At 33.7% G+C, this 11,046-nt stretch overlaps 2 long non-coding RNA genes across 4 annotated transcripts; one reads left to right on the top strand and one right to left on the bottom strand.

Moving 5' to 3' along the window:
- The first annotated feature begins 2,611 nt into the window (after nucleotides 1–2,611).
- On the top strand, nucleotides 2,612–5,381 carry LOC135776146 (uncharacterized). Of its 2 annotated transcripts, XR_010544076.2 has the most exons (6): nucleotides 2,612–3,041; nucleotides 3,247–3,357; nucleotides 3,727–3,925; nucleotides 4,171–4,221; nucleotides 4,561–4,666; nucleotides 4,803–5,381. It is a non-coding gene; the product is annotated as an uncharacterized lncRNA (long non-coding RNA). The 2 variants fall into 2 exon arrangements; XR_010544079.2 differs by lacking the exon at nucleotides 4,171–4,221 and having other exon boundaries at nucleotides 2,613–3,041; nucleotides 4,803–5,380.
- A 1,470-nt stretch (nucleotides 5,382–6,851) lies between these two features.
- Nucleotides 6,852–9,326, bottom strand: LOC135776132 (uncharacterized). 2 transcript variants are annotated; one of them, XR_010544062.2, is made up of 6 exons: nucleotides 9,192–9,326; nucleotides 8,876–8,986; nucleotides 8,308–8,506; nucleotides 8,011–8,061; nucleotides 7,566–7,671; nucleotides 6,852–7,429 (listed from the first exon to the last, which is right to left on the bottom strand). It is a non-coding gene; the product is annotated as an uncharacterized lncRNA (long non-coding RNA). The 2 variants fall into 2 exon arrangements; XR_010544067.2 differs by lacking the exon at nucleotides 8,011–8,061 and having other exon boundaries at nucleotides 6,853–7,429; nucleotides 9,192–9,325.
- Between the last annotated feature and the right edge of the window lie 1,720 nt (nucleotides 9,327–11,046).

Below are 11,046 nucleotides of genomic sequence, written 5' to 3'. Positions count from 1 at the left end.
AATCATCAGTCCAGTTTATTACTTTATCTGGAGGTAAGGCTCCAAATGCAATAAAATAAGCCCTTGATAATATCCTGATGGTTTTTAACTGCAATTCAGTTCCTCTGCATGTTTGCTTGTGCTTCACAGTGTTAAACTTCCATTCTCTGTGTTCATTTATATATCTACGTTCAAAATGTATATGATCTTAAACTTCTGTTTGGTTTGGGTGTCTAATATTAGGCTACATGATGGTCTTGTAATAATAATTATGTATAAGCCTATTTTCATTTTTAGACAATGCTTATATTATATGCAAAAATAAGCTTTTATATCAATGACTATGCAAATTAGAGTTAATTCATGGTCATCTTAAATGTGTATTCATTAAAAACATTTACACCATTAAATTACACATGGTAATGTTATCAATAGTTGTCAGATAATAGCTATTGAAAGAATTGAATATTTTTTCTCCTTTAATGCATATGTTAGCCACAGATTGAAGATTTATTTAATTTTAATTAACAGTTAAATAACTTTTGTCCCTGAGTTAGATGTTGATTAACACTAAACCAGTCTAAAAATCAGTCCAGTTTCCCCAGCTGACCCCTTGGCTGTTAAAGTCTTTTTTTCTTATAATAAACTGACATGTTGATAACACATTCAGTTTATGTGTTTATGAGTACACTTTCAGAATGCTCTTAGTTACATGAATATCTATACTGTATGCATCTGTGAGTGTGGTGGTGCTTATGAGGTGTCGCGCTAGGACGAGTAAGCATAAGGGTGAGAGGGAAAATCACAGTATACTCACTACAAAAATCTACACTACACCACTGCGTGGAACATAAACATAACGCTCTATTGCTCCTGCAGGACTTGCTGCAGCAGCACCTACTGCACTATCACTAGCAGGAGGGAGATTTTGTTCTCTAGGGAGAAGGCCTGCAGGCTCAGGGGGCACACTCTGGCTTACCTCTGCTTTGAGCTTTGCATTCTCTACCTGGAGCTGTTGTACCATCTCAGTAAGCGCCCTAAGCTGAGCTGCCATATCCTCGTCTGCCATCCTACTACTACAAAAGAGAAAAAAAAGACAAATAACAAACAAAAAAAAACACAAATCACCACACACAAAAAAAAATGCAAAACAGTCGTCTTCAGGCTTGACCACGATGATTCATGACAGGAATCGATGACCACTGTTTTCCCACCTTATACAAATACACAAAAAAATACACAAAAAAATACGGCCCAGACTAAATTTATTAATGTCTTTATAGCAATACGGCCTTTAAGTTAATCCTGCCAACACTACGCCAAATGTGACAGAGCCAAATAGGTGACTAACTGTCAGTGACTACGCCACTCCAATTTACATGGGTAGGAGATCCCACAAAGGGCTTCCTGCACAGTTATCCAAATAAATGAATACACTCAGACCAATATTGCATTAAATTCATTCATTTATTAGATGGTTTTCTCTCTTGACTTAATTGTATTCAGGACTTAAACCAGCATACATGCACAGCAGTTATTTCTAGCGAGGGGTTAGCCACTTCACAATACGCTTCAAAAAAAAAGAAATAAAAGAAATAAATCAGATAAACCAAAGTGCAAAACAAGAGAAACCCACACAATACACACCACACTTGTAAAATTAATAGTGAGTAACCCCCCTCTGATAGTCATAAATAGTATGCAACCTGGTGTAATACTGTCCTACTGATGTTAGAAACACTATAAGTCCTTAAGGAGACAAAGTAATCATGGGCCGATAGAAAATAAATCAAACAAACAGAAAGTAAATAATCAGCTTCAAATCCAATAAACCAAATAAACTATACAAAAGAAATAAAGGTAGGGAAAACAGTGATCAACAGGACCACAAGCACATGGCACTCTACAAAGAGAGACAATATATGGAATTAAATACACAAATAAGACATCAACCGATGTTACACAGCACCACTACCTGATTCCAAATAAAGGCATTAATCCAATCTCTAAATAAAACAATACAATATATCTTAAACCCATCTAAAAACATTAATTTATTATAATCATTAAAATCCCAATATTATACAAATCAGTTAAACAAACCTACCATTTTGCAATTTCTTTTACTGCATACCAGACCCAACAGAGAGTTGCTGCAGCCTCGCGTTTATCACAATACAATGCAGCACATAGGTCTTTCAGTGTTCACCCTGCACCATCAGTATTAACTGACAACAATATCTAAAATGCACACACATAGAATAGACTAGGACAAGAAAAGAAAACACAATTACACGAAACCAGTCTTATTCTGAGTATTCGCGTCACGTATATAAAATTAACTAAACAAAGAAAAAGGATTGTTACACCCAAATCCCGTTCTAGATGTAACCAATTATATGCCATCAGTCAACTTATTTTAATGAATAAACTCACATGCAGCATCCAATGCCAGCCTGACAGCATTTACAAGTAGAGTGTAATAACTGAATGCAGAGTCTGGACAGCAACACTATACTAGTAGCAGAAAATAAATAAATCAATAAACACATCAAACTCTCATAAATACCTTCATTTAAAAGAAGACCTACCAACACTTTGTCTTTCCAGCGACGAGCAACCACATGCACGCCAAACAATAGACCCCTTCAAGGGTCAGGGGATCTCTGGATAATCCGTAATTCGTTTGTAATTATAAAACGAAAATACCGCTTTTCTGTTTTTTGTTTCAAAACGAAAAACCAAATAACCGTTTTTGGTGTCAGAATCAAAAAAACGAAAAACCAAATAAAAACGTCCCGTTTTTCGTTATTTGGCGATCATTTTATCGTTATTCCTTTTTGAACAAAAAATGAAGAGTGTCTTTGAACTTCAGTCAATTCGTTTTTCGTTTATTGCAAGTGGTGCCCGCTGCAGCGCCAAATGGGCGGAGCTGGAGCTCTAGCGAGGCGGGGCACCCTCGCTGGATCTAGTGGGCGTGGCAGCATCAAGTGCGCAGGCGCAGATAGAGTTTGTTTAAACTTCATGTACAGCCTGTATCAAGTACTCCGGAGTATTGCACGGTAATTTAAAGATAAACTGAGCTTTAATATGTATATTAAATCTTAATCTTACAATTATCGCTGTCTCGACGTGATTTTCGGGAGTATGTTGAGTTTCGCGTTAAACACTCGATGTGCTAACATTCTCCCGTCCACCACAAGTGGCACGTAGTGTTTTTATTGTAGTTTTTATTTTTTTATTTAAATATTTGTTGAACCTGCACAGGTGCACCAGACAATACTTTTGCGAGGACAGGATCTTCTGCTCTCTATATCACGGTGCCTACTGTAAATAAGCATTTACACGAGCTCTGAAATCATGCAGTTCAACAAAAAGGTATGTGTGTGTGAATTAAATATTTTAATTATACTGTGTGTGATAAACATCATGTTTGTTGAACCTTTCTGTTTGTGCATGTCATAGTAATTTCTTTCTTGCATTTAAAACTAAAAACATATTGTTCATTTAATATTTTCTTGTGTTGTGAAACCTTTGGGATGTCTGAATTTAAACTACTTTATTTCAGTTGTTATAATAGTTTTTCTGCGTTACATTACTTATGACAAGTTAAAAACATGTATAGAAATACTCTTTATGTTGTGCTCTTGAGCAAGGTGATTCATCACAAAAGCTGTTTATATGCAATGCACTGTACAAAACATGTAAACAAGACAATGATGCTAATTTATGCTTTCTATGTTTTAGATTTTATCATCAAGCATGGTCTCAAGTGCAGACGATCCCACACTTTCACTGCTGTTACTGTACATCAACATTTTAAAATGTGTAAAAATCCAGCCTCTGGACAACCTTCCATTGGCTGCAACACCACCTTCATCCCCAGCATCAGCATCCCCACCTTTATTTCCCCTCGACATTGGAACATGTCTGTACTGATTTTGAGGTACAGCTTTTTAACTTCTTGCTGCTTGTAAACTTGTTTAAATATCTTTAGTGGAGTATTAAGAAAGAACAAAGTACACAGTTGTCACAAATAACCCACTGAGGGTCAGTTAAGTAAACCAAGTACACATTTTTAACAAAACCGTAAACAAACAGAAAGACTTAACTTAAAAAAAACAATCCCTAGATGTGACCGCTATTTACTGTATTAATTGTATATCTAATTGTATTGTCTATAATTAACAGCGTGCCCCTCTACAGCTAGGAGGAATTGATTGTGGGGTATTTATGTTGATGGTAAGGGGTCTTTTATTTGCTGTACACCTGTCTCTGTGTACTAAACACAGCATGTGTTAATATTGTTTTGTTTTTTCTATGCACTCTATGTTATGACTGTGAGAAAACATAAAAAAGAACTATTAAGATTTTCGATTGCTATCTTTTGCCAGTCTGACACACCAATAATCATAAAGTGGTGGTGCTCAGTTAATTTAGACATTTCCTCTGACAAAGTATGATATTAATAACTATACTTCTGATAAAACCTCCATTATGTGCATTTCCAGTATGCAGACAATATATATAAATAAAGCAATGCATGCCTAAAAACATTCTAATGTTTGTCTCTTCTTACAGTCAAGTCCCACAACTACTCACCCAGAAAGTAACATATGCAGATAACATGAAATTCACTCCACCTGAGTCAGATGTCATGGAGATCATCCAGACAACAGAAGTAGATGTATGTAGCGGGAATGTTTATGTACTGATTGACTTGTTTAACTTGTTAATGTGTGTATTAACCTTTCCTGTTTCATGAATTTGTTTATGAGCAGCACATCATTATTAATTATATTATTATTGGAATTCTTATATAGCACATAGGACTCAGCGGTGATGAGAAACATTCAGCTGACCTGTGAGTGGGTAAAGGAGATCACTTGCTGTGAAGATGAGCTGGAAAAGATCTAAAGGATGATGCCCAGTTGGCTATAACAATGTTGGACTTGTTTATAAACACCGTGTTTTATGAGGGTGAAAGGAATGAAGAAGAAATGTCGACTCCCTTCCCTTTTATATTTTAGAGAAGAGCAGGAGATATATGAGACAAAAGAGTTATTCGTGGGTTTTGTTTACACAAAAAAACCCTGTCTTGTGAATCTACTAGTGGGGATAGACTAATGTAAACATTTATTTTTTTGATTGGTTTTGTAAAATACCATTAAACGTTTGTGTGAACTGTAAAGTGATGTGTTCTTGAAATAAATGTATAATATTTATTATTGTATCTTATTATACCATTAAAGTGTTCTTGAAATATTCATGATATTATTTTATATCTTCTTATTATAACATTTTATATAGATTTCTTTTATGTTAGATGCATATTTTGCTAAATTTGGGTTAATAGAAACCAATAAATCCACTTGTAGGACAGTGGAGTATAACACTTGTACACCTGAGTATGTGACTATTAAATTACATTAATCTTCTACAAAAATGTAGTTGAATCGAATGCTTCACTAATGTCAAAGCACATCGTATGTCCTCTACTATGAGAAGTCACATGGTTGGTTTTAGACTACTTGTCTGCTTATTCGTTAAAAATAGCATAATGCATAGCCTATCACATAAAGGTTTAATCTTTTCAAAGTTACAGTCAATATTCCATTTAAATTTGCAATATCATTTTTACACCATATGCTTTCACATTTACATACAATAAGGGCAGATTAGGTAACCTAGTCTTATTTATTATTATTATTATATGTATTTATTTATTGAATTAATCAGATGATTTCGTAATACAACAAGGTTGTATTAAACATTAGTAAATGCATTAATGGCCTTGTTGTCACTTTCAGATATTTACATCATGGTTTATGGTAAGCCACAGGAACTCGTATAAATGTATAAAAGTATAATATAACCTTAACATTATAACACAAACAGAAGGTTTTAGTCTTCACTCATCCACTATGCTTGTAAATCATTTAAGGGCATATATGCAAGTGAAAGAGTTGCAATGCAGAGCCCTGCTTCACTGTACTGTTGTACATTTGTATTTAAAGACATCATTTGACATCATCCAATTCCACGAAGTAACACAATTCAGAAATGTGGCTTACCATAAACCATGATGTAAATATCTGAAAGTGACAACAAGGCCCTTTTATGGAGGAAAGAGTTGTGTGCTGCTTTGCCAGTGAAAGCTTACTATCTGTGCACCCCTCTTTATTTGTGTCCACCGCAACGTGTGGGTTGTGAACTAATCTAAATGATCGATAACACTTTACAACAAGATTGTATTTGTTTAGATTAGTTAATGCATTAGCTAACATGAACTATCAAATAACAATACTTCTACAGCATTTATGAAACTTAGTTCATGTTAATTTCAGCATTTACTAATACATTTATCAAGCGTTGTAACTGTTAACATTAGTTAATGCATGAACTAAATAACTGTATTGACATTAACTAACATTAACAAGAATTAATACTTGCTGAAAAGCTATATTGTTAATTATTTTTCATGTTAATGCATTTACTAATGTTTAATACAACCTTGTTGTATTACGAAATCATCTGATTAATTCAATAAATAAATACATATAATAATAATAATAAATAAGACTAGGTTACCTAATCTGCCCTTATTGTATGTAAATGTGAAAGCATATGGTGTAAAAATGATATTGCAAATTTAAATGGAATATTGACTGTAACTTTGAAAAGATTAAACCTTTATGTGATAGGCTATGCATTATGCTATTTTTAACGAATAAGCAGACAAGTAGTCTAAAACCAACCATGTGACTTCTCATAGTAGAGGACATACGATGTGCTTTGACATTAGTGAAGCATTCGATTCAACTACATTTTTGTAGAAGATTAATGTAATTTAATAGTCACATACTCAGGTGTACAAGTGTTATACTCCACTGTCCTACAAGTGGATTTATTGGTTTCTATTAACCCAAATTTAGCAAAATATGCATCTAACATAAAAGAAATCTATATAAAATGTTATAATAAGAAGATATAAAATAATATCATGAATATTTCAAGAACACTTTAATGGTATAATAAGATACAATAATAAATATTATACATTTATTTCAAGAACACATCACTTTACAGTTCACACAAACGTTTAATGGTATTTTACAAAACCAATCAAAAAAATAAATGTTTACATTAGTCTATCCCCACTAGTAGATTCACAAGACAGGGTTTTTTTGTGTAAACAAAACCCACGAATAACTCTTTTGTCTCATATATCTCCTGCTCTTCTCTAAAATATAAAAGGGAAGGGAGTCGACATTTCTTCTTCATTCCTTTCACCCTCATAAAACACGGTGTTTATAAACAAGTCCAACATTGTTATAGCCAACTGGGCATCATCCTTTAGATCTTTTCCAGCTCATCTTCACAGCAAGTGATCTCCTTTACCCACTCACAGGTCAGCTGAATGTTTCTCATCACCGCTGAGTCCTATGTGCTATATAAGAATTCCAATAATAATATAATTAATAATGATGTGCTGCTCATAAACAAATTCATGAAACAGGAAAGGTTAATACACACATTAACAAGTTAAACAAGTCAATCAGTACATAAACATTCCCGCTACATACATCTACTTCTGTTGTCTGGATGATCTCCATGACATCTGACTCAGGTGGAGTGAATTTCATGTTATCTGCATATGTTACTTTCTGGGTGAGTAGTTGTGGGACTTGACTGTAAGAAGAGACAAACATTAGAATGTTTTTAGGCATGCATTGCTTTATTTATATATATTGTCTGCATACTGGAAATGCACATAATGGAGGTTTTATCAGAAGTATAGTTATTAATATCATACTTTGTCAGAGGAAATGTCTAAATTAACTGAGCACCACCACTTTATGATTATTGGTGTGTCAGACTGGCAAAAGATAGCAATCGAAAATCTTAATAGTTCTTTTTTATGTTTTCTCACAGTCATAACATAGAGTGCATAGAAAAAACAAAACAATATTAACACATGCTGTGTTTAGTACACAGAGACAGGTGTACAGCAAATAAAAGACCCCTTACCATCAACATAAATACCCCACAATCAATTCCTCCTAGCTGTAGAGGGGCACGCTGTTAATTATAGACAATACAATTAGATATACAATTAATACAGTAAATAGCGGTCACATCTAGGGATTGTTTTTTTTTAAGTTAAGTCTTTCTGTTTGTTTACGGTTTTGTTAAAAATGTGTACTTGGTTTACTTAACTGACCCTCAGTGGGTTATTTGTGACAACTGTGTACTTTGTTCTTTCTTAATACTCCACTAAAGATATTTAAACAAGTTTACAAGCAGCAAGAAGTTAAAAAGCTGTACCTCAAAATCAGTACAGACATGTTCCAATGTCGAGGGGAAATAAAGGTGGGGATGCTGATGCTGGGGATGAAGGTGGTGTTGCAGCCAATGGAAGGTTGTCCAGAGGCTGGATTTTTACACATTTTAAAATGTTGATGTACAGTAACAGCAGTGAAAGTGTGGGATCGTCTGCACTTGAGACCATGCTTGATGATAAAATCTAAAACATAGAAAGCATAAATTAGCATCATTGTCTTGTTTACATGTTTTGTACAGTGCATTGCATATAAACAGCTTTTGTGATGAATCACCTTGCTCAAGAGCACAACATAAAGAGTATTTCTATACATGTTTTTAACTTGTCATAAGTAATGTAACGCAGAAAAACTATTATAACAACTGAAATAAAGTAGTTTAAATTCAGACATCCCAAAGGTTTCACAACACAAGAAAATATTAAATGAACAATATGTTTTTAGTTTTAAATGCAAGAAAGAAATTACTATGACATGCACAAACAGAAAGGTTCAACAAACATGATGTTTATCACACACAGTATAATTAAAATATTTAATTCACACACACATACCTTTTTGTTGAACTGCATGATTTCAGAGCTCGTGTAAATGCTTATTTACAGTAGGCACCGTGATATAGAGAGCAGAAGATCCTGTCCTCGCAAAAGTATTGTCTGGTGCACCTGTGCAGGTTCAACAAATATTTAAATAAAAAAATAAAAACTACAATAAAAACACTACGTGCCACTTGTGGTGGACGGGAGAATGTTAGCACATCGAGTGTTTAACGCGAAACTCAACATACTCCCGAAAATCACGTCGAGACAGCGATAATTGTAAGATTAAGATTTAATATACATATTAAAGCTCAGTTTATCTTTAAATTACCGTGCAATACTCCGGAGTACTTGATACAGGCTGTACATGAAGTTTAAACAAACTCTATCTGCGCCTGCGCACTTGATGCTGCCACGCCCACTAGATCCAGCGAGGGTGCCCCGCCTCGCTAGAGCTCCAGCTCCGCCCATTTGGCGCTGCAGCGGGCACCACTTGCAATAAACGAAAAACGAATTGACTGAAGTTCAAAGACACTCTTCATTTTTTGTTCAAAAAGGAATAACGATAAAATGATCGCCAAATAACGAAAAACGGGACGTTTTTATTTGGTTTTTCGTTTTTTTGATTCTGACACCAAAAACGGTTATTTGGTTTTTCGTTTTGAAACAAAAAACAGAAAAGCGGTATTTTCGTTTTATTACAAACGAATTACGGATTATCCAGAGATCCCCGTCCGGGTATCATTCGTTCATTTGTTTTTCGTTTCACATATGAAAACGAAAAAACGAGAAAACAACTCCTTTTTTCGTTATTTCGTTTTTTTAGAAAAACGAAAAAACGAAATTATGACTCGATTTTTGGGTTTCCGTTCGTGCACGGAAATCAGAAAAACCACTTGATATTTCGATTGTGTCCAGTGGGTGGTGCTAAATCTGATTGGCAGGATATGGGTTCATTGTTTTTCAAAATAAAAGTTTTTCCAACAATGTATTTGTTACCCTGTAAAATTATTGTCGATATATGCATGCTATTTGTCACCCAATTATTTGGCTTCACTGATTGAAAAAAAAATATTAAAATACCCTAAATGTAATGTTCATGCATAGTTGTTAAATTTAAATTATACATTTATTCTTTGTTTTAGATTTTTTTTATTTACTTAAATTCTTATGAATAATATAGTTTTTATAATGTCTCTTTGTTATTTATGGACTGTATGCACACACGATTTAGGGGGCAGGACTATGGAGGCTGGGGGCTTAAGTTTAGGCTTGGGCCATACTTACACTACAAACATTATGATGGAGTAGCACAAATTACACAAAAATTTTAGTATTTAAATATGGTTACTAGAACAAGTAATATGCAACATGCCTTTAGTCAAAGTTTAGTGGTAGGCTAGTACATCGTCATAATGCAATATCATTCAGAATGTGCTCAGTCGGTTAAGAGAAGATTAAAACTCTTATAAAGTCAAGACAAAACTATTTATATTTTTAAATTGTCATAGCTATCTGTCCTCTTATGTCAGATTCTTAAATTTGGTCAACAAATTCTATCAGAATTCAAAGACACTGTGTATGGCTATTATGACCAAATAAAAGGTATCAATAAAATCAATTTTTGGATTGACACAGGCTGTTTAGATATGGCATGCGGATTTACACAGCATATTATAATTGTATAAAAAATATGTTAAGAGATTAATGTCTTTAATGTAAAAATTTAAATGTAGAAATATAAAAAGATTGGGAAAAACGTATACTTTTTAACTATGAAACTAACACCGCCAGTAGGTGGCGGAAAATCTCTCTTATCTAAACACCTACTGAAATTGAGCGGACTGAAAGAACACAAACTCTGTTCTTCTTTTTATACACATTTTGTTTCAATATTCCAGTATGGGGTCAGATTTGTTTCGTATTTCTGAATAAATATACTATGATCCACAAATAAATATAGAGAGTTTCATAAATATTTTTTAAATCCACAAATGCACAATAAGCGAACCATAAATATATGTTAGACATTTCATAAAAAGGAAGGAAATTCACAAATAAATAAAATGGGATTTGCAAATGAAATTTTTTTTATAAATATATATATTTTTATTTTATTTATATGTGAATGGCTTCCTGCGCATTTGTGGATCGCTTTCTGTGCATTTGTGAATCGCTGCACACAT

This window comes from Paramisgurnus dabryanus, chromosome 19 (assembly GCF_030506205.2).
Source record: "Paramisgurnus dabryanus chromosome 19, PD_genome_1.1, whole genome shotgun sequence".
In the NCBI taxonomy this organism is placed as follows: Eukaryota; Metazoa; Chordata; class Actinopteri; order Cypriniformes; family Cobitidae; genus Paramisgurnus; species Paramisgurnus dabryanus.
The sequence above is the reverse complement of the archived record's forward strand: the minus strand, read 5'-3'. Positions and strand labels throughout refer to the sequence as shown.